The 23,649-nt window shown below is 40.3% G+C and overlaps 1 protein-coding gene across 11 annotated transcripts in view; it reads left to right on the top strand.

Moving 5' to 3' along the window:
- Positions 1-23,649, top strand: part of PDE4D (phosphodiesterase 4D) — a 1,085,833-nt gene that overhangs the window by 683,504 nt on the left and 378,680 nt on the right. The window contains exon 1 of one of the 11 annotated variants that reach the window (XM_039543155.1): positions 16,905-16,922. The exons of the other annotated variants lie outside the window; for them this stretch is intronic. The gene's annotated coding sequence lies outside the window, so the exon portion shown is untranslated. Of the gene's footprint in view, positions 1-16,904; positions 16,923-23,649 lie in introns of those variants that run through there. 11 annotated transcript variants of the gene reach the window in all.

Raw genomic sequence — 23,649 nt, 5'->3', positions numbered from 1 at the left:
ATCTTCCTTCTCCCTCCATCCCCACCAGCTCCTTTTGTGTGAACTCTGAGGACCTCAGTCTGGTACAGAGTGAGGTGGCAACCAAACAGCTGTCTTCTCCTGGTTTGTGAGTTGCTCTGGGACCAGAGTGGGAGATAGGCACCTGGATGTCTAAAAGGTGGCAGCTGTGAGTATGTTCAGAGGCGGAAGCATCAGTATCTAGAGAACTTCTACTGCAAATACTTAGGCACTAAGTGAGTTTAGGGATCTACGGGATTCATCTGGAGTTTTGTACATCTCAGCAAAACCTAAACTGGGACTTAGATGCCTAAAACAGGGACTCAGGTTCCTAACTTCTTTTGTGCATCCCAGCCTAAGAGCCTGGCTTTAAAATTATATTTTTTGAATCTCTTGGCCTCTTGGCTTTTTCTAAAGACCAGTGTAAGTTATAAAGCAATGGTACGACTTGCCACATGTTATCATACAATGTTAAATATTTCAGTTTCACATAATGTGGACAGCACTTTCTTCACATGTATAAATTATTTTGAAGTGTTAAGAAATGGTCACACAATGTAATAGTCACTGTTGCAAATAACATATATATTCCCATTTGTACAAACTCATGATTGTAAATGCAGTGCAGTTTTAGCCGTGTTGCTCGCAGATTGTATAAGGCACTTGAGAAATGTGTGAGAAATCCAAAACAGTGTGCAACACCTTTGCTAAATGTTTCAATAATGGATCTACTCTTTTCTCTCCCACATAGCCTTTTCTTACCTGTTTTCCTCCGCACCCTCATTTCAGAATTGAGAGAGAATTTGCTGTTTCGTGTCACGTTCAGACAGTTTACATGTTATACGGTACCAAGGGAAGATAACAGAATGATACTGATATGAATTTACTTGAATTAAAACAGGCAAGAAAAACTCTAGTAAACATTGTTTAAATATATTTCAGCTCGTATTACGGTTTTCAGATTTGTTTTTTATTAAGTAAAGTGTTTAGTTGGTATAAATAAACCAAGCCAGCTTGCTCACTAGAATCCAGTGTCTGAATGCATAACAATAGCTAAAGCCCAGTGGCATTCCTTTTTGCTTTTCATAATTTTTCATTTTATTGTTGGTGAATTTCTTATCTGTTCTTTCCATGCCCTTCCCAGGAAGTGGGAGGCCCCGGGGAGTCGGGGGTGGCACAGCGAGCCCACCCCGCACTCATGCTGTATGGACAGTTCCTGGCCCACATGATTATAGAAGGTGGGTTGGGCCAAACCTGAGTAGCACTGCAACCCTGTGTGCTAGGTTGCAATGCCCAGAGTGGGGAGCCAGGCCCAGCCCTGCAGGACAGGAGCTGCCACTGTGGGGAGTTTTTAATTTCAGATTGTTTTAATCATTGTTTTTCATGTTATTTCATGTTATTTCACATTTGCAAACAACACAGGAGTCTAACAATACCAGCTTATATTTTATATAAAATAAATAATATATGTAATATATTCAGTGATGTCAAGTATCAGAGGGGTAGCCGTGTTAGTCTGGATCTGTAAAAGCAGCAAAGAGTCCTGTGGCACCTTATAGACTAACAGAAGTTTTGGAGCATGAGCTTTCGTGCATGCATCCGATGAAGTGGGTATTCACCCACGAAAGCTCATGCTCCAAAACTTCTGTTAGTCTATAAGGTGCCACAGGACTGTCACATATGATACATGGGGGATGGGAGAAAAATGGTCATCACATCACTAATGGAGGTTGCCATTAAAATCTTAACATTTGCAGTTTGCAAGTAATTAACATTACTGAATATGATCCCATGTGGTAATGTAGCTAACGAAAAAGGTACAACTGTAAATATTTTAACCACTACCACAGTAGCATTTTGCTGACTTTTTATACTGAGTAATTTTTACATTAAGTAAAACCATGAATATTTTCAATCTATATAAATACTAATACATGTTTATAGAAGACTTCTTAATATTGGTAAATGGAACTAAGTCTCATAACACAACACAGTACTGATTCAGCACATAGATTTCTTATAGAAAGCAGATGGTGAGATATATGTGTACAAGAGTATGGTAGTGCCTTCTGAATTACATCTGCTTGATCTGCGATGCAATATTGTGATTTACTCCCCTCCCCCCTTTTTATGACATCTAATAATATTTCTTTGTGCTGTGTAGGGAGGCACTGTATTCTCTTTATCAAATTCTGCTATGATGGCCTGCCTGATCCTGCACAGTTACTGCCTACGGAAAACCATTTCAGGTGACTGATGGCTTAGTTAATCAGAGCTGCCTTCTTTCAGTGGTTATGAGAAAATTTCAGGTTATTTTGCAGATCAAAATTGAGCAGTTTTGGCTAAGCTCTCTCGCTCCAAGAGTGCAAGGTGAGATCTGGCAGGGACACGTTTTGACTCTTCTTGGGTTGAGTTTAGGCCAATGATGCTCACTTGTCTACACAAAAAAATTAGTTTTGCAGCAAGCTGGGATGTGAATCTATGCCGCACTAACCTGCTGTGGACTAACTCTGTGTGGACCCTGCTGAAGAACATTAGCAGCTTGTTAATGAACTTTGATCTTGTACCATTTCAAAGAGGACTAGATCAAAGCACATCAACAAACTGTTAATGCGTGTGAGAAGGGTCTCTTAATCTACTTGTGTAATCTTTTGTTAAGGCAAGGGCACCTGATGTTGACTATATGACCAACTACCATCCAGTACCCAGTCTTCCATTTTTGGTTAAGATTATACAAAAAGTTGTTGGCAAAACAATTTTGAGTACCTAGATGCTTCAGATCTCCTTGACCCTTGTATGAGCAAAGTATGGCTTAGAAACTGCATTGGTGGGGTTGATAGATGATCTGCTCCTGGTAATGGATGAAGATTGAGTGTCCATCCTGATATTGTTAGATCGATCAGTTGCATTTGATACTGTTGGTCATAAAGTATTGTTGGCTCAACCGTGGGCTGCAGCTGGAGCGGTGGCAATGCATTTGTGCAGCTCTGTTCCTTCCTTGCTATGTATTTCCAAAGAGTTTTATTAGACAATGCTTCTCTCTTAAGCAGGGTTCTATCTAACCCCCTTCTTGTTCTTCATGTATAGGGCCCTACCAAATTCACAGCTATGAAAAATGCATCCTGGACCGTGAAATCTGGTTTCCACCCATGAAATCTGGTCTATTGTGTGCTTTTAACCTATACTATACAGATTTGATGGGGGAGACCAGCGTTTCTCAAATGAGGGGTCCTGACCCAAAAGGGAGTTGCAGGGAGGTGGCAAAGTCATTTTAGGGGGGTCACGGTATTGCCGTCCTTACTTCTCTGCCGCCTTCAGAGTTGGGTGGCTGGAGAGTGGCGGCTGCTGACTGAAGGCCCAACACTGCAGGCAGCAGCGCACTAGTAAAGGTGGCAATACTCTACCATGCCATCCTTACTTCTGTGCTGCTGGGACCCTGCCCAGCTCTCAAGGCAGCACCACTACCAGCAGCAGCACAGAAGTAAGGGTATCAGTACTGCAACCCCCACTACAATAACCTTGTGACCCTCTCCCCCCCCCCCCACACACACACAACTCCTTTTTGGGTCAGGATCCCTTCAATTACAACACTGTTAAATTTCAGATTTAAATAGCTGAATTTTTAAAATCCTATGACTGTGAAATTGACTAAAATAGACCATGAATTTGGTAGGGCCCTAATCATGTATATGGTGCTGTTTAGGTAGTTCATATGGAGGAGGGACTCTAATGCTTCATGTATCTTGCATATCCAGTCTAGCCAGTGCTGCTGAATACCTGGCCCAGTGTCTGGGTGAGATTGGAGCACAGAGGAGGTTCTTTCTAATAAAATGAAGATGATGCTGATAGGTTTGGGGAAGCAACAGATAAATGTGGCAAGGATTATATCTGCCTCTCTTATTAGGGGTATGTGCCTACCATTTGTTACTACAGCTCACAATCTGAGGTTATTGTTGGATCCCCCAGCTGCTGTTAAGCAATTACATAGCACCAGTGTTGAGGAAAACTTTTTTTCTCTTTGTCTAACTAGGAGATTGTGGCCGTTTCTTTTGGATGTAGACCTGGTGACTCAAATTCCTGCTTTCATCACTTGAATATTTGATTGTGGTAGGGTTGTCTAAATGAGGCTACGCATTAAGGTCAAGTCAGTAACTAAAAATGGTAGTGGATGCAGCAGCCTACACATAATTATTACTTATTTGTATTATAGTTGCATCTAGAAGCTGAAAATGAGATTAAGGCCCCATTGTGCTAGGCATTGTAGACATAGCAAGACATAGTCCTTGACCCAACGAGTTTACAATCTAAATGAACAAGACAAAATAAATGTTGTTATCCCTATTTTACTGAAAGGGAACTGGGGCAAAGATATACATGAACTGATTACTATTACACAGAGAATCTGGGTCAAAGCAGGGAATTGAACCCACATCTCTAGTGGTTGAATCCACTGCTTTAACCACAAATTCATCCTTTCTCTCTTATTAGATGATGTATTTCACAGGGAGCATGAGACAGTGCTCTGTGATCTTCAGTCACTCTCTGTTGGTATAAGGTATTAGTTTTGAGTGATAAAGACCTAAATGATCTAGGACAGGTGCTACTACCTTTCTTCCTTTACCATAGTGCCACAGCCACAGTCAGTCTGGAGTCTTCGTGGTATAATAAAGAGGGACTTTCCCATTGGACATCTTCTGTGACTGACCCGAAACTTTAGAACCTATACTCCTCCTGGGTCCGAAATACACTGAATGGCTTATCCGTTTATCTAGAACTTTGGGCGGGGGGGTTAGGGGTGGATAGGTGCACAATAAGTGTTGATGTTTCAAAGAGAGAGGGGTTTTCTTTTGATTTGATTTTGTTATTTTAGTTTGAGGGGGGGGGTTGTTGTTGTTGAGGGCATGAGGAGAAGTGGATGGTTTTACTTTTAATTGATTTTTATTTTAATTAAGTTAATTAGCCCAGCATGGGTGCTATTTTGCATGTGTGTGTAGCTGTATAAATGTGTATATATAAATAAAAATGAAAACTACATTAGTGGTGTTATCATATATGGAACATAAATCACCCTGCCTCTGTCTGGACATAATTCCTAAACCTTTAAGTGATGTTACTGTAGACAGCTACTGTAGTAACAGCTTGGTAATGTGTCCACACCTGTATTTTAACTGATTAATGCTGCCTTTCATCATGTTATGTCAAATTTTCTAATTGTATTTTACACCACAGAATGACTCATTTAATAAAAATATATGTGAATTTCTGTGTAAAGTTATTTGCAAAATGTGCTGATGTCTTTAGAAAAATATTTCCACTGATACTCTAACTCCCTGCATTCAGGGGCGGCTCCAGGCCCCAGCACGCCAAGCGCGTGCTTGGGGCGGCAACCCACAGGGGGCGCTCTGCTGGCGCCGCGAAGGCAGCAGGCAGGTTGCCTTCGGCGGCTTGCCTGCGGAGAGTCCGCTGGTCCTGCGGCTTCAGAGGACCTCCCGCAGGCCCGCTCAAGTCTAAAATGGCTGTCCCCGTGATTATTTCATCCACTTTCTGGAACAAAAAGTTGTCCCTAATATAGTCTAAGGACTTATTGGAAATTTTGTGCTTTGCCGTATTACTTTTCCAACAGTCTGGGTAATTAAGGTTCCGGATTGCTATCAGGCCTTGTGATTTGGTGGTCTACAGTAGACCCCCCTACCATGATGTCACTCCTATTTCTGACCCCTTTTATTGTTACCCAGAGACTCTCAACTCGTTTGCCTCCCACCTTTTTCTGGCTCTCAGAACAAGTGTATAACATAATACCTTATCCTTTTTTACCCTGCCTATCCTTCCTGAACAATCTGTTCCCCTATATACCAATACTCCAGTCATGAAATGTATCCCACCAAGTCTCCGTGATGCCAGTTAAGTCATAATTTAGTGTAAGTACTCAAACTTCCAGTTCTTCTTGTTTATTCCCCATTCTCCTTGCATTTGTGTTGAACAGATTCCCTTATTTCTTTTTTGTTGCTTCTATGACCCTATTGTAATTTTCTGTATCTCCCCCCTCTCAACATCTAATCCACTGTTAAGGTTGCCTTTTTTATAATTACCTGTGGGATTTTGTCACCTACCCCCTTTTAACCTCATTTAAAGCCCTCTTTACCAGGTTGGTGAGTGCATGAAGATGCTCTTCTTCTTGGTCAGGTGGGCCCCATTTCTTCCCAGCACATTTTATTCCTGGAACAGCATCCCATGATTGAGGAAGCTGGAGGCCTCCCATTAATACCATCTGCAAAGCCATGCATTCATCTCTAGGATATGCATGTCCCTGCCTGGGCACTTTCCATCAACCGGATGGACAAGAACACAATCTGTACCTCTGATTCCTTCACCGTATCTCTCAGAGCCTTGTAATCACTGTTGATCTGCTCAGTGTCAGACCTGGCAACATCATTAGTGTCCATGTGGATGAGCAGCATGGGGTAGTGATGAGAAAATGGATGAGCCTCAACAACCTTTCTGTAATGTTTCAAACACAGGCTCCAGGCTGGCAGCACATCTCCCAGGACATAATGTCAGGACAACATCAGAGTTATAGCTCCCTTGAACCATTTGTTATACAAATATACATTGTGAACCAAACCCAGTAATTAACTTGTAGCCCTTCAGAACATATCAATGAATCCACTAAAAGTTAAGGCCACCTTCTTTAATGGTAATGTAATGGTTTGTTCAAAGCTACAGATTATTCAAGAAATAAGACTTGAAAGGCATTACATTTCTGGGATACTTTGTCACATCTTGAATAGGACTAGCAAATCATATATACTGTATTATCTAGGCAGTTTTAATGATTTATAGAGGTGCTATGACAATGAAAACTAGGTGTTATTTACAAAAAATTAGAAAAGCTATATAAAGGTGCCTGCAGTGGATATTATTAAATTGTTACTAGAACGCTAGAAGTTAAATGGCAGTGATACCATCAAGAAATGAATACTACTACTAATAATGCAAACCCCCCTGCCCCCCTCCCCAAAAAAAGAGAATTTATCAACCAAATGTGCAGAACATTTGCAACATGTTCTCAAGGCCTCCAAGCCTGGGGTTTTATGACATACGGACCTTCAGGCTGTATGGGGAATTTCAGGGCTGAGTTCTCTGACCTTTTGACACCCTTACTGGTGTCCTCCTGGACAAAATAATTTTACCTAAACAGTCAAGAGCAGTTCCGGATCTCACCCAGCTAACTGTATGGTTTCGCCTTATTCAAATGCTAATTTCACCACTGTTGGGCAGTCTGATGCTAGACTGCTAGGAATCAAAGAATCTAGAAGCTTTTTCCACACCATCTTTTCAGTAACCCTTTCTGAAAGGAAAGAAGAACAATGAGTCATGGTGATCCAGAAACTTGATTCTGACCAATAGGGAGGAATTGGTAGCAAATCTGAAAGTGGAAGGCAATTGGGGTGAAATACACCATGAAATTATAGATTTCATGGTATCCAGGAAAGGAAGGAGTGAGAGCAGCAGAATAAGGACAATGGACTTCAAAAAAGCAGACTTTAACAAACTCAGAGAACTGGTAGTTAAGATCCCATGAGAAGAAAATGTAAGGGATAAAGGAGTTCAGGAAAGCTGGCGGTCTGTCAAGGAAATAGTATTCAAGGCACAACTACAAATTATTCTGATGTGAAGGAAAGATAATAAAAAAAAATAGCAAGAGGTCGATATGGCTCCATTTGGAGCTCTTTAATAACCTGAAAATCATAAAGGAATCCTACAAAAAGTAAAAACATGGACAGATTGTTAAGGAGGAGTACAGAAGGATAGCACAAGCGTGTAGGAACAAAATCAGAATGGCTAAGGCACAAAATGCATTATACCTAGTAAGGATATAAAAGGCAATTTAAAGAAGAGGTTCTTTAAATACATTAGGAGCAAGAGAAAGATGAAGGTCCTCTACTTAGTGGACAAGGAGAGCTAATAATGGATGATGTCAAGAAAACTTAGATGTTTTATGGCTAGGGCTCCATGTCTGTCACGGAGGTCGTGGAAGTCACGGATTCTGTGATTTTTCCGCAATCTCGGTGACTTCTATAGGGGCCTGTGTGACTGATCCCAGGGCTGCCCAAGCAACTGGCTCCAGGGACAGCTGGTCAGGTGGCCCTCGGGACAGCCACACCAGCCACTGCTCTGGCAGCCCCTGGTAGTGGTCCCTGCTCCGGCAGCCGCAGCCACTGCTCTGGCCCTGGGCAACAGACCCTGGCCAGCCAGAGCAGCTGCGGTCCACTGGCCCGGACAGTTGGTGCCGCTGGCCCCAGGCGCCCTTTCCCAGCAGCACCCCCCTCAGATACCTCCCCCAGCAGTGGCCCCAGTGCTGCCCCCCAGATTTAATCACAGGTATTTTTAATATAAGTCATGGACAGATCACAGGCCATGAATTTTTGTTTATTGCCCCTGACCTGTCCATTACTTTTACTAAAAATACCCGTGACTAAATTTTAGCCTTATTTATGCCTATTTTGCTTCAATTTTCACTAAAAAGCTAAATTGTGAACAGATACTCAACACAACAACAACAAGGGGGAAGGAATGCAGCCAAAATAGAGAAAGAACAGGTAAAATAATATTTACAAAAGTTAAATATATTCAGGTTTGGATGGCCGGATGACATTCATCCTAGGGTACTTAAGGAACAAGCTGAAGTTACCTTGGAAATGTTAGCGATTATCTTCGAGAACAGATGAGGCCCAGAAGACTGGAGAAAGGCAAATGTTGTATCTATCTTTAAAAAGAGGAACAAAGAGCACTCAGGAAATTATAAACCAGTCAGCCTAACTTCAGTACCTGGAAAGATACTGTAAGAAAGTAGTAAATTAATTTGTAAACACATGAAGAATAATAGCGTTATAAGGAAAAGCCAGGATGCATTTGTCAAGAACAAATCATTACAAGTCTATCTAATATCCTTTGAAGTGGCCTAGTGGATGTGGGGGAAGCAATAGACATGATATATCTTGATTTTAGTAAGGACGTTCTCATAAGCAAACTAGGGAAATGTGGTCTAGATGAAATTACTGTAAGGCATAACTGGTTGAAAAAAGGAATGGTTTGCTGTCAAACTGTGAGGACGAATCTAGTGTGGTTCCACAAGGGTCAGTCCTGAGTCTGACACTTCAATATTTTCATTAGTGACTTAGATAATGGAATGGAGAGTATACTTATAAAGTTCATAGCGACAGCAAGCTGGAAGGAGTTACAAGCACTTTGGAGGACAGCATTATTCAAAATGGTCTGAAATCAACAAGATGAAATTCAGTAAAGACAGGAGCAAAATACTACACTTAGGAAGGAAAAGTCAACTGCACAACTACAAAATAGGAAATAACTGGTTAGGTAGTAGAACTGCTAAACAAAAATCAAACTGAATATGAATTAACAGTATGTTGCAGCTGTGAAAAGGGGTTATAGGATTCTGGGGTGTATTGATAGGACTGTCATATATAAGACATGGGAGGTAACTGTCCTGCTCTGCTTGGCACTGCTGATGCCTCAGCTGGAGTACTGTGTCCAATATGGGTGCTACACTTTATTGGAAACGTGGACAAATTGAAGAGAGGCCAGAGGAGAGCAACAAAAATCTGACCTATGAGGAGAAATTTAAAAATAACTGGGCAAGTTTAGTATTGAGAAAAGAAGACTGAAGGGTGACCCAATAACAGTCTTCAAACATATTAAGGACTGCTATAAAAGGACAATGATCAATTGTCCTCCATGTCCACTGAAGGTAGGACAAGAAGTAATGAGCTTAATCTGCTCCGAGGGAGCTTTAGGTTATATATTAGGGAAAACTTTCTCACTGTAAGGGCAATTAAGCTCTGGAATAGGCTTCCAGGGGAGGATGTGGAATCCCTATCACTGGAGGTTTTAAAAAACAGGTTGAACAAACAACTGTCAGGGATGATCGTAGCTTACTTCGTCCTACTACAGTACAGGGGGCTGGACTTGATGCCTCCTTGAGGTCCCTTCCAGCCCTACATTTCTATCATTCTAACTCCAACAGACAAAATCTTTGTGGAAAACAGTAGATTAAAAATATATATATATAATGGCTGCTCTGAGGTTTTTAAAAATGTCTTTAGGGTGGAAAATCCATATTTTGAACTCTAGTCATCTTGATCCCAGATAATGGATACTTAATTTTAATTGATACACTTATCAGGAGACCAGATCCCAGCCTGGATCATTTGAAATAATGTTCATAGTCAGTTGTGAGTGCCACAGACATCCAATTGATTTGTTTGCAAAAAGTGAGGGATGAATCACCTTTTCCCTGTCCCTCTTCCTTTTGAATAATATAAACTGGAGAGAGAAAAAGCCTGTTAGAACCATTAGTTCTTACCCTGGGAATGAGTTCAAGAATTGTACATTGTAGGGCTGTGTTCTTTCTAAATATCTAAGCAGGCTTTCATTACTTGTCTCTGTGACTTCACCACCATAAATAATTTTTCTTCATCTTTAGCCTGTGACTCCTAGTTGTATCCCTTGGACCACCAGCAACAATTTTTTTCTATCCTTGGTGTTTACACTCTCCAAATACCATGCTCCTTTATTATTTAGACAAGCTAATATGTATTTATTTCTTTAAATCTTTCCTTGTAAAGCTAGCTCCTTAATCATTTTGTGTCTGTGCCAAATTCCACCTCTTTCTCTGTGCTGTCACAGACAGAAGATATAAACTTCTCTCCCAACTAGTGTAGGTAGGAAAAATACAAAGCCCTTCTGAGTCACTTTCCCCATAGAATGAAACTTGTCATGTTTACTCAGTCTAGCTGTTTGTTTCCCAGCAGGTGAGGACAGCTCCCAGTATTGCTATGTTCTCTTCTTTTGGTAAACATTTCCCCCAAGCCTTCCTTTTTGTCGGGATTAGAAAGTGTAGCAAGAAGGGCTTCATAGTACTGAGTTGTTGGTCTGGGAGGAGGTTATGTTTCTTTCTTTCCTCATCAGAGCACTGTGTGATGGATATGAGTAGTGCTATGCTGTGAGCAAGATGGGTGGGGGATTTAAAATGCAGAAGATGGATGATTAACTTTTTTTAAGCATTTGATTAACAGTAAATAACAAGCAAAAGAAAATGAGGCTATAGTTAGCTCCCATAAGGAAAAATATCATAATTTTGCTGTGGATAATCCCTATTGCCAGTGCAAGGATTGGTAATTTAATTCTTTTAATCAGTATTAGCTGGAATTGATTTGGGTTTTTTTGTATGTGACACTAAATTTTCTCTACTTATAGAGCCCTTTCATACTGTCCTTTGGCAGCCCCTTACCCCAACATACACACACACATTTTGTGTTAAATCCATGAGAAGCCACCAACTAGAGACCACAGATGGCCATTTTGGATGCCAGCAAGCAATTCATTGTGGGTTGTAGCTTCTTCCCATACCGCCACTAAATATTTTCCAGCCAAAACCTTCCATCATATATGTTTTTCCTCTTGGCTTTCCCATTCTTTTCAGAGTTTCTCTTTTAAGCCACGTCAAACTTCTCCCACAGCTTGACAGGGCACTATAATTGCCCTACAAATTGTTTGACCCTACTGATCAGATGCTAATAGTGCTCCTTATTTTCAGTGTTCTGACTCTTCATTGCAAAATGGACTGGGAGGGCTGAAAAAGCATCTGGAAATAAGAAAGGGACAGACCAGCTGCATCTATTAGAAGTCTCTGCTACACAACAAGAGGAAAGGAAAGAGGAACTTTGCTTCAATAGCACTGTGGAGCCAGCAGTAGAAGATAATTGTCCAAGGCAGAAGGGAATGAGGCAGGGGAACTGTCTATCTAGGAACAGTGGGAGAAGAGGAATGAATTGCTGAGCAGCGTGCCCAGTGATCAACTGAGACGGGAACCAAGTGGCAATTATATGGAGGGGGAAATGGGAAAAGGAAAGTAGGTAGAAAGCACGTGCAAGAGGAAGGGAAAGGAACAGAACAGGTGGGAGGCGGTTATGAAATGAAAAGCTAAAGTAGGTAGTGATTAACTTTTTTTCAACATGGAAAAAACAGTTATGGCGTGAAAGACAAAAGATACACTAAACATTGTTCCTAATATTACTTTTTCATTTAACAAATTTCAATATCTTCCAAAAGGATTTAATGCCATTCCAAATAGGGATGGGAGGTGTCCAAAACACCACCTTTACTGGGTCTGGCCCACACCATGAAAAGTTTGATAATCAGTCAGAAAAGGCAGCTTCCACCCCCAGCATTCTACAAATTCCCCTCCAGCCCCTGGCTGAAAGCTGGGAGTTCTGCAACAGCATGTATACATTATTGACTGATTTATCAATAGTGCTGGGGTTCTCACATTATAAATGTGTAGGGACCCTAAACCTAAGGGATGCAATATTACCAGAATCAATAACTTTTTCTTAAAATTATTTTAGATATCAATTAAGACATCTGTATGTAAGATTTAGTAAGATGCCTTATGTAGATGCATAGGGAGGAGAGCACAGAGTACCTTACTCCTCCTTTACATCCTCCCTATAAGGACTAGAGACAACCACAATTCCTCATCCTGCCTAGCACTCCTGAGATAGTAAACCCTCCTTTAAGAGGATGGGGCTCTATTTGCCCTCCAAACAGTCAGTAGAGCTGATAGAATACATAGATGCACACTGCACTGTCATAAAAGATTGGGATCATATGCACTCCAGCTACATGTCTAGGAAAGATAATGCCTCCTAAAACACAGTCCCTTCCATAGGATGGTGTGGCTTTGCTAGGCTTGCCACCTGGCCTTTTTTGCTGCCTTGCCAATTAAAAGGTGTAATGTGCTAGAGGCGTGGGGATTGCCACTTGGGACACTTTAGAGCATTGCGTAATTCATACCCCCATATTCCAGACTGTGACACTATGTTAGGATAAGATGATAAAAATGATAAAATAACTAGCGATAGGTGGCACTAGGACCCTTTTTTATGGTGGTGGGCGTGGCCAGTGGCTGTTTTTTTGATGGTGTGGGAGGCTGGCTACTGGGAGTGTTTTCTGCATCTAGAAAAGGCTGTGCTAGGCTCTGTACCATCCCCAACATGGGCCTGTATGTAAATCACATAATCCAGACCCCAGGGTTCATAGACCAAGCAGTGATCTGAAGTGCAAGTTTTTAAAACTGTCACAATTATTTCCAAACTTGCTATTTTTAAATGGAGGTTGTAAAATAAGGCGACAGTGGATCCATGCATGTTTAATGGTTATGACTGATACATTGGCAGCTATGACCGCTAATTAGAATGCTTCCTTCATTTCCAGAGTTGTAAAACTGTTTTACAACATGAAATGGGAGTATGTTTCAACACAGAAAATAATTCTAACTAGAAATGTGTCTTGGCTGTAGCGTGTGCAGATACAGTTCTTGGGTTGGGGACACTGATATTTGTGTAACGCTGACAGACCCCAGTCATTGGTAGGTGGATTGAATCTGGGACCTCTGGAGTTTAGTGCATGAGCCTCTACGGCATGAGCTAAAAGCCAACTGGCTGTTAGCTAAGGCTGTAGAGGAGACTTGTTTTATCTCTCTCTCTCTAAGTGGTCTCAGTGCCACTAGATGGGACAGAACACCACACCTAGGAGGTATGTGGGTTACATACTTAAAATATCAGAGGAAGTACGTCCTGAGCTTCAGAGACTTCCCAGTTGAAATCCTGGTTGAGCCCCCACTTGTAATGCCAATGGACCCCAGCTGTCAGCAGGTGGGATCAAACCTGGGACCTCTGGTGCTTAGTGCATAAGCTTCTACCACATGAGCTAAAAGCCAGTGGGCTATTAGCTAAAGCTGTAGAGCAGACTCATTTTATCTCTCTCTCTAAGTGGTCTCGGTGCCACTAGATGGGACAGAACAGCACACCCAAGAGGTGTGTGAACTACATTTGCATACTATATGCAGCTGTCCTCCTTCCCTCAAGCACATGAATATCAAGAAGATGTAGTTGGGGAACCATTAGATTAGAGTGTAAAAGGCAACATTGAGGCCTGCTGTGGAGGTGAGATGATGGTGTGGTAATCCTAGAACTGGAATGGTACGATGAGAGCAAATCAAGGAAAGGAGAAGAAAGAAATCATGCATTTACTATGCTTTTCTAATCATTTTTTCTTGCTGTTAAATTGTATAAATATTACTAACATATATATTGCAGTAAAATTTAGAGACCTCCATCTCGGGGTTGAGGCCCCGTTGTGCTAGGATAATGGCTCTCAAACTTTTCCAGGCTAGGATGTCCATCTTGCCAGACCAGCACTCCTGTTTAGCAATATGGGAAGCATAGGGTGATTGTGACTCCTGACACCTGTTTCTGATCCTCCTAAGGTTGAAAATCCTAGTACTGGAAACTGTACAAACAGTCCAAATCCCAAAGTTCTTACAAGTGGGGCTGTACTATATACAGTATTTATCAGACATTGATATTCTTTGAAGACTTGGCTGGTTAAAAAACAAGCACGTGCTAGCAATGTTTCATATCAAACAGGCAATGGTTTCTTAGGATAGAGAGATAATTGGGGATTATTTTGGATAGAGGTAGTTGTCAGTATAAAACCCTCTGGCTTTTATGCCCTCGGAGGATCCCTTTTCTAAAAGCTGCTTTTGCAGCTTCTTTATTGCTGGAGTAGATGAGGGGAAGAGGAGGCACATAATGCTATTTTGGGATAGTGTACAGGGATGTGTGTCTCATTATGATCCTTGGGATTTGGGGAAGCTTTTAAAGCTTTTTACCCTGCTTTGCAGAGCTGGCTGCACTCTGCACCAATTAAAGCTGTATTTGTACTGTAGGTGTAATGCCTTATAACAAAGGAAAAGCTTTAAAAATAAGACTTCAAAACATTGGTTAGCCTTGTTGCTAACTGCTAGTCTTATTCCTGAATATTTCATTCTGTACCTTCATCATAGATATTTTCCTTTAATCTCCTTATTCCTGTCATCTGTAAAGACTACAGAATAACATCCCTGAAGGTGAAAAAGGTGTCTTAGAAACCTCTTTTGAAAAAGAGTGGAAATATAATTCAATCTACAAATGTAAAGTGTGAAAGTGTAGGGTAGTCAGCTTCTCCCAATTATAAATATCCTTCGTTTGCTGAAATCTTTAATATTTGACTCTTCAGCCACCCTTAAGTATCTCTTTAGTCTGTGTCTAGATGTGCAGAAAACTGTGACTAATACATTCCCCATTTTTTCTAAAAGAGCTGCTAATACAGGGGACTAAATTAAGAATTGTAGTGTCTGAATTATATCTAGTAAAAAGCTCTCTATCAAATTTTTTGTTATTTTTAATGAACTTTCCATTTTGAAATCATTAACATAAAATGATTAAGAAGGTCTCATACAAAGAAAGTGAAGTATAATACTTTATTAAAAAGTGAGCATAGAAGAGCATTATGTAGTATTTGTAAAAATATTGTTACATGCATGGTTGCAAAACATACAAATCTTTATTGCTTCTTGAAGGGACAAGTATGGGGATTTCACAGTAATACAGAACACACGTTCACCTGGAATGAAACAATTGTAGAAACGGGTGGCTGGAGGACTGAATCTTTTTCTCCTCACCTTTTAAAGTTCTTCAGGGCCGCGGGGGCGGGATGGTTTGCTTTTTGGTATGGGTTTTTGTTTGTTTATTTGTTTTTGCTGTCCAGTTCAATTTACAGTGTGTGGTAGAATTTATTAACATTTTCCCCTACAATTTTGGTAGCAACTGGATTACTGGTGTTATGAATCCCATGAGCAGGTGTCTGGCTGTGGTATCAGCAGATAGAGTATGAATCCCGATACTAGTAGAAAACAGGTGGAGAACATTGGCTAGGAAGAAAATAAAGAATGGCAATCTTTGTGATGTGGGAGAGCTGCTTAAAGATAGGCCAGCTAGATGGAGGGGAGAGAATTGGTTCTTGTTACAATGGCTGCTACTGTGGGCCAGCAGCCATTTAATATATCCTTTTATTCTGCCTTGTAATTCTGATGAGATTCTTCAGACTCATTTCTGAACTGAGAATTCAACCTATCCACAAATGGCATTTTCAAGTCGATGTTATTGGAAATGCTATGCCTATATTTGAAACTCAGTGGCACTGCTAGAGAGGTTTTTACTCTACAAAGACGGTGTGTGTTGTTAAATAGTGGATGCATTTTAGAGGAGGTATGATGTTTATAGTACCTGTGTTAAATATGGTCTATGCATGTTTATTACTGCTGAGCAAGTAGTGGACAGAATTTTACACACACACACATACATTTAAACTAATAGAGATATAACTACCTCTGCAATTTTTTTTGTTTGCTTTCTGTGAAGATTTGTACACTCAAGCTTTACTTGCATAAATACTCAGAAAAACCTAACTTTCAGATCACCTGTTTGAATATTTGCCAATAGTTTATTTCAAATAGTATACTTCAGTGCAATAGTTAATATCCTAAATGTATTGGTTAGTAACACTAATCCTCCAATCAGGAAAAAGAAACAGTATCATATGACATATGAAACTAACAAATTTAGCTGAAATGTTTAATATCTGTTATTTACGATGACCTGTTAGTGAAGTATTTATATAAGGAAGAAGAATCTTGATGAAATTTGTATGTAATTTTAATAATAAAAAAGATGATATATGTGCTGAATTCACTTGCTATCAATTACCACAATGATATAAAAAAAGGTCTCATCACTTGATAAAAAAAAAAATCTGCCCTGCTATCATCTTATATCTTCCGAAAAGAGTTGTGTGTGTTTCCAATACTGTATAAAACAGAAATACGTTTTTCATATTTTAATAATCTTTTTTTTATTGTTTTTCTTTCTAGGTAAGTACTTTCTGTATTCTTCATTAAGCTGAAAGAAAATGTACCATGCCTATGTACCTGCCTGAAGTGTAACAAATCAGGTAAAAACAAGGTAATGAAAATGAATAATGCTACTAGCTGATTGAGTAAGGACTGCAAATAGTTTTAAGGTACCCCTATAGTGTATTTCTGAAGAGTTCTGCTGATACAGAGAGATTGTTTTATTTGTCTGGTATTGGTGAAAAGAGATAGAAAATTACAGCTAGTGTTCATGAAATATTCATTTGTACCTGCTGGCTGCCCAGATGAACAGCAGATGTCACTGAGTTCTCTCCTTTGTACTAACATCACAATTAATCATGGAAAGGAAGCTTTGTTTTTCACTCTGAAAGTTTGGAATAGAATTGATATCTGGGAGACTGTGATTGAGGAAATAAGGCACTGGATTGGGAGGCCTCAGAAAACCTAGAATCTGTTTCTGGCTCTTTCACTCAGAGTAAGTCATTTCATCTCTTTGTGCCTCAGTTTCCTTATCTAAAAGAAAGAGATAATGATACTTTGGCTGGTTGAAATCTTCTAGCAAAACAGTTTTTCAATGAAAAATTAGATTTGGACTAAGCTATTCCTCTCCCCTCCCCCACATCCCCCGAAAGCATGCTTTGGCTGAAAATTTTGTTTCAGAAACGGAGCCAGGGTGCCTCATGGGAATTGTAGTTTGGTTACCTTGTGCCCCCATCCTCTATAAGCCAAGTTCCCCACCCTGACTACAACTACCATGATATGCCACACCTAGGGATTCCCATAATGCTCAGCAAGAATGGAGACTATGGTACACCACAGGAGGTTTAGTCCAGCCAGGGTGACCAGCACATAGAAGAGTAGAGGGATACCTTGACTTTAGAAAAGCTTTTGATACGGTCTCCCACAGTATTCTTGCCAGCAAGTTAAGGAAGTATGGATTGGATGAACGGACTGTAAGGTGGATAGAAAGCTGGCTAGATTGTCGGGCTCAGCAGATAGCGATCAATGGTTTGATGTCTAGTTGGCAGTCGGTATCAAGCGGAGTGCCCCAGGGGTCAGTCCTGGAGCCGGTTTTGCTCAACATAGGATCATCATAGAATCATAGAAGATAAGGGTTGGAAGAGACCTCAGGAGGTCATCTAATCCAACCCCCTGCTCAAAGCAGGACCAACACCAATTAAATCATCTCAGCCAGGGCTTTGTCAAGCTGGGCCTTAAAAACCTCTAAGGAAGGAGATTCCACCACCTCCTTAGGTAACCCATTCCAGTGCTTCACTACCCTCCTAATATCCAACCTAGACCTCCCCCACTGCAATTTGAGACCATTGCTCCTTGTTCTGTCATCTGCCATCACTGAGAGCAGCCGAATTCCATCTTCTTTGGAACCCCCCTTCAGGTAGTTGAAGGATGCTATCAAATCCCCTGTCACTCTTCTCTTCTGCAGACTAAACAAGCCCAGTTCCCTCAGCCTCCCATCGTAAGTCATGTGCCCCAGCCCCCTGATCATTTTTGTTGCCCTCCACTGGACTCTTTCCAATTTGTCCACATCTTTTCTGTAGTGGGGGGCCCAAAACTAGATGCAATACTCCAGATGTGGCCTCACCAGTGCCAGAGGGGGAATAATCACTTCCCTCAATTTATTGGCAATGCTCCTACTAATGCAGCCCAATATGCCATTAGCCATCTTGGCAACAAGGGCACACTGCTGACTCATATCCAGCTTCTCGTCCACTGTAATCCCCAGCTTCTTTTCTGCAGAACTGCTGCTTAGCGAGTCGGTCCCCAGCCTGCAGTGGTGCATGGGACTCTGCACTTGTCCTTGTTGAACCTCATCAGATTTCTTTTGGCCCAATCCTCCAATTTGTCTAGGTCACTCTGGACCCTATCTCTACCCTTCAGCATATCTACCTCTCCCCCCAGCTTAGTGTCATCTGCGAACTTGCTAAGGGTCCAATCCATCCCATCATCCAGATCATTAATAAAGATGTTGCACAGGGAAGAATTGATAGGGGAAGTAGAAGTGGGTGGCAAAAATGCTGAACTAGAGAGGATTCAGAGAAAGGCAATGAAAAAGATTAACGGCATGGAAAAAATTTCATATGAATAGAGATTAAAAAGAGTGTGATTGTTTACCTTGGAAAGGAGATGAATAATAGGAGGCATGATAAACATATAAAATGGTGGTGTAAAGGAGGGACATAGGAACTTCAGTTCTTCCTGTCTAATAACAGAAGAACAAGGGGACATTTTCATAGTAATGTTGAAAAGTATATATATTTTTCATTTTAATAAACTATTTCATCATTTTAAAAAACAAACAAAAAAAATTTCAGGCCAAAAGGAGGAATTTCTTCAAGATGTTAAGAACCAGTGAAAACAGGAAGTTATGATGGAAGCCTTTTTAAACCTTAACTAAACTTCCACTACTCTTTCTGTCTATAATATAGGTAAGATTAATTGAGCTGTGCATCAAAAGCATTTGTTTTCTGCCAATTAATAAAACTCCAGGTACATAAAAGAAAAGAAAGAAAAATAATATTGGATGAAAATGTCAAATTCTGAACATTTCCATTTGGTAAATCAAGACCATGGTTTCAGAACATAAGGGTACGTCTAGACTATCCGCCAGATCGGCAGGTTGCGATCGATCTATCAGGGATCGATCTATCATGTCTCATCTAGACGCAATAGATCGATCCCCGAATGCGCTCCCGTCGACTCCGGAACTCCACCGGGGTGAGCAGCGGAGCAGATTTGATGGGGGACCCGCGGCTGTCGATCCCGCACCGTGTGGACGGGAGGTAAGTCGAAATAAGATACGTCGACTTCAGCTACACTATTCCCATAGCTGAAGTTGCATATCTTACATTGAACCCCCCCACACACACACACACCCAGTGTAGACCAGGCCTAAGAGTTGTCAGTATCAGCAGTGCAAATCAGAGTAAGTAAGGAGAAAAGATTTGTTCTGTGGTGTATTGTACTATATAATCCACAGGGGGCAGTGCAGTGTTAATCAATCTTCCAGCGACGTTTCTGGGGCTAATACAGTGATGAGAAGGAAAGCTCATAAAAAATGTCATTGTAAATTGTTACATAGTTTATCCAAAGTAACTCCTATTGTTATAATCTGCTCTTTGTATAATGAAGCGTGTACAGGTGACGTAGCCAAGTAACTGGCTGGCTCACTAATTTAAAAGCTCTCTTTCTAATTGCAGAATGGCAAATACTGCAGTAAGCAGCATCATTTTATAATTATGTTGATACAATAAAGGGAAATGAGACGACTGTATCTTTTTCTTCCTGTAAACTGAAAAAATAAACTGCATTTCATATGTATCTTTGAAGGGAGGGAGGCGATTCCTGACGTTTCTTCAGTTTGTTGTGGTGAAAGGTTCTGCTGCTTTATTTCTTCTTCTCCCCCATCTTCTCTTACTATCCCCCATGTATTTTTCTTGTAGGGGGTCATATATGGCAGAACTTAGGTGTGAGAGATGGGCCTGTCATTTTCACTGTTCATACTCATCCCTTTTATATTGAATGCTGCCTGACCGCTAGTAATGCCTGATCTGAGCATTACGAAGCCTCCTAACCAGGAGCATCTATGTGAGATTAGAAGGGATCTTTTGTGATCACTTGTGGTCAATCTTCAGAATGGAAAGCAATTTCCTATTGTTGCTTCTTGGAAAGAGGATTGCCAAATCCCCTACGGACATAATGGTAGTGACTTCCTTTGTAAAGCATTTTGAGAGCTACTGATGAAAAGTGCTATATAAGAGCTAGGTATTTCATAGAATCATAGAAATATAGGGTTGGAAGGGACCTTGGGAGGCCATCAAATCCAGCCCCCTGTGCTGAGGCAGGAATAAGTAAACCTAGACCATCCCTGACAGGTGCTTGTCCAATCTCTTCTTAAAAACCTCCACTGATGGGATTCCACAACTTCCCTTGGAAGTCTACTCCAGAGCTTAATTGCCTTTCTAGCTAGAAAGGTTTTCCTGTTATCTAACCTAAATCTCCCTTGCTTCAGATTAATTAGACTTTAGACTTGTCCTACCTTCAGTGGATATGGAAAAGCATTGATCACAGTCCTCTTCATAACAACCTCAACATACTTAAAAACTGTTATCTGCTTATTGTCACTCAGTCTTTTTTTCTCAAGGCTAAACATGTCCATATTATTATTATTAAGCATTATGAGGCAAGGGATTGAATTTTGTGGCATAGGGATCCCTTTCTCATGTCCCCAAGAGGGATAAATGTGGAAAAGGCCAAATTTATAAATAGGGGCCCCAGTTTGCACATGCAGAAATCACTCACACTCTCAGTTTTGAGAATGATTTGTGTGCAAATATTAGTATTTACATGGGTAGAATCATCATTTGCACATTTAAGTGACAAAGCTGAAAAATGGCTCAGAATAAACTGCGTTTACAAATGGAGACACAATTGAGATCCCTTTGGAAATGCATCCCTGTTTTGGAGAGGTTTTGGTTTTGTTTTTTTTTAAACAGTCTTTCTTTTAGTATTGACGTTTTACCTGAAATGACTAGCTAGCTTTTAAGTTCCATTCTTTTAATAGCATTGATTTGTTTGTTCTACTGCTGTTTTTCTAAACTGTACCTTGCAAAGCTAATTTAATGTATACAACTCTTGTTCTTTCTGTAAAAAGGAAGAATAAAGGCAAATCATGTATTTAGGAGCAGGATCTTATTGACCTAAAAGCTTGTATATTTTATTTAAAACAAAACCTAACTTTTGTTGTCTAGGCACCCAAAAGCTTTTATTGGAATGTGGAGGCAAGTTGTTCTGCATGTCTATATTTTGGAATAAGTGTTTCACTGCTGTGCAGATCTGGAAACCAAACACTGAAAGAGATTATTCACCAGATGAAAGGAAGAATAGGTCTCCTAAAAAGTTGTCATAAGAGTTAAATTTCTATATCTGTGGGAGATGGAACTGGCATAAGTTCTGGTATTGAGCAAACGAGTTGAGATAATTAAGGAAAAGCTGTCACAGTGTGTGATAACAGCAGATGGCAGCAGGAAAGGAAATGTATCTGTGTTTTTACACTGCAATGGAGATAGATTTTAAAGCCCCAATTCAAATTTCAAATACATAAGTAGATATCATCACATGTTTGTTAGCTCACCTGATTAGCAAAAGTTGTGGTCCTGTACTGTATATTTAATATCTGTACCATATCTTAATACCATTCAGTTTATTCAGAAACTCCCCCCGCAATAAGCAACACTCTATGGAGAAGGCCAGTTTAGAGGGATAACTGAGCTTGGTACTCTTGCAGACAGGAAACACCAATGCACTGGAGGGGAATTTTGGAAACCACCACTTGTTAAAATTCTGAAACTAATGTGAAGGGAGTAATCCTTCTCTAAATACAGCTAAATCATTTCTGCCAGATGGGTCAGGGAGTACAGGAGCTGCTCTTTCCTCAAACAATAAGACCACCAAAGTCAGAATCATGACTGTGATTATCCTCTGCACAGTCCTGCAATGCATGACTATGGCTGCTGGCTACTGCAACGGATAATATCTACGTTAAGTGGGTTCTGTGAGCCTTAGTTCTAAGCACTTTACAAATATTAATCCTAAGAAGTTGTTTTATGGAGTTTATAAAAGTGAAAAATGTTATAATTTATTATTTCTGTCGAGACTTCTAGTTCTTCCACACTCTGGTAGGACCAGAAAAAAATTATGAGACCAGCCTTTTTTTATATTAAGTTCCCAGTCTTTTACAGAACCAGAAAGTACTTAATAATGAAAAAATAAGTGCATGAAAAAACCACCTTTTTGAACTTGTCTATGTTCCTTTAAAATTATAGTTGTCTTTTTATATTTTCTCCAGATTGCTTTTTATGATTGAAGAGCTCAAAATTGCATGAAAGTGCACTCTTGCACGGGCTTATTAAACATCAGAATTACCTCTAGTTTTTACAAGCAACCTCTGCATACTTGGTATATAGAATATCCTAGGTTCCATATTTACCTTGCTTGCCATGGCATTGAATTGTGAATCCATATCCATATCCATATGACTCTAGAGAGAACAACAGAAAGGCACACAAACACAAAGTCTAAGAGGCAATTTGAAGAGCAAATAGCTAAGGACATGAAAACAAATAATAAGAAATTCTTTAAGTATATTAGAATGAGGAAACCTGTAAAAGGATCTATGGATCTGCTGGATTACTGGGCAATTAAGGAATCAATTAGGGCCTGAAGACAATGGGAGGCTGTCCAATGACGCTAATGGACACTGGATTGGGAGATTAAAAAGAATAAGTACATTAAGATCATGCAAGGTGCTGAGAACTTTTACTTGCTCTGGTTAAACTCTTAACCTGATGCTTAATAATAAGTAAGTGAGAAGTCCTATTAATGGGAGCTTAAAGTTAAGCATATTTCTAAGTATTTTGTGGGATCAAACCTAGACTGCTCAGTACCTTGCAGCCTCCTGCCCTATATAAGTTCTCTGCATCAGATTTCTCACAGATAACCCTTATCCGAGCTCTACCTTTTTCAAGGAATAAAGGGAAGGTTATGCAAGAGACTGAAGTGTCAAAAGAGAAGTTGCTGGAACAAACTGATAAAAAGTAACAACTTGTCAAGATTTGCATGCTCTGAATGCATTTAAGAATGAAGAGGCCAAGCTTCTAACAACAATCTAATTAATATCAGCTAGATAATAAACCAGAGGGAAGCAACTGCATTAAAAAAAACGGATGTTCTACTGGGAATTGCAGACCAGGAAAACTGGTTGAAACAATAATTAGGGAATTGTGAAACACCTAGATGAA

The sequence above is a fragment of the Mauremys reevesii genome, linkage group 6 (genome assembly GCF_016161935.1).
Source record: "Mauremys reevesii isolate NIE-2019 linkage group 6, ASM1616193v1, whole genome shotgun sequence".
Classification (NCBI taxonomy): Eukaryota; Metazoa; Chordata; order Testudines; family Geoemydidae; genus Mauremys; species Mauremys reevesii.
The sequence above is the reverse complement of the archived record's forward strand: the minus strand, read 5'-3'. Positions and strand labels throughout refer to the sequence as shown.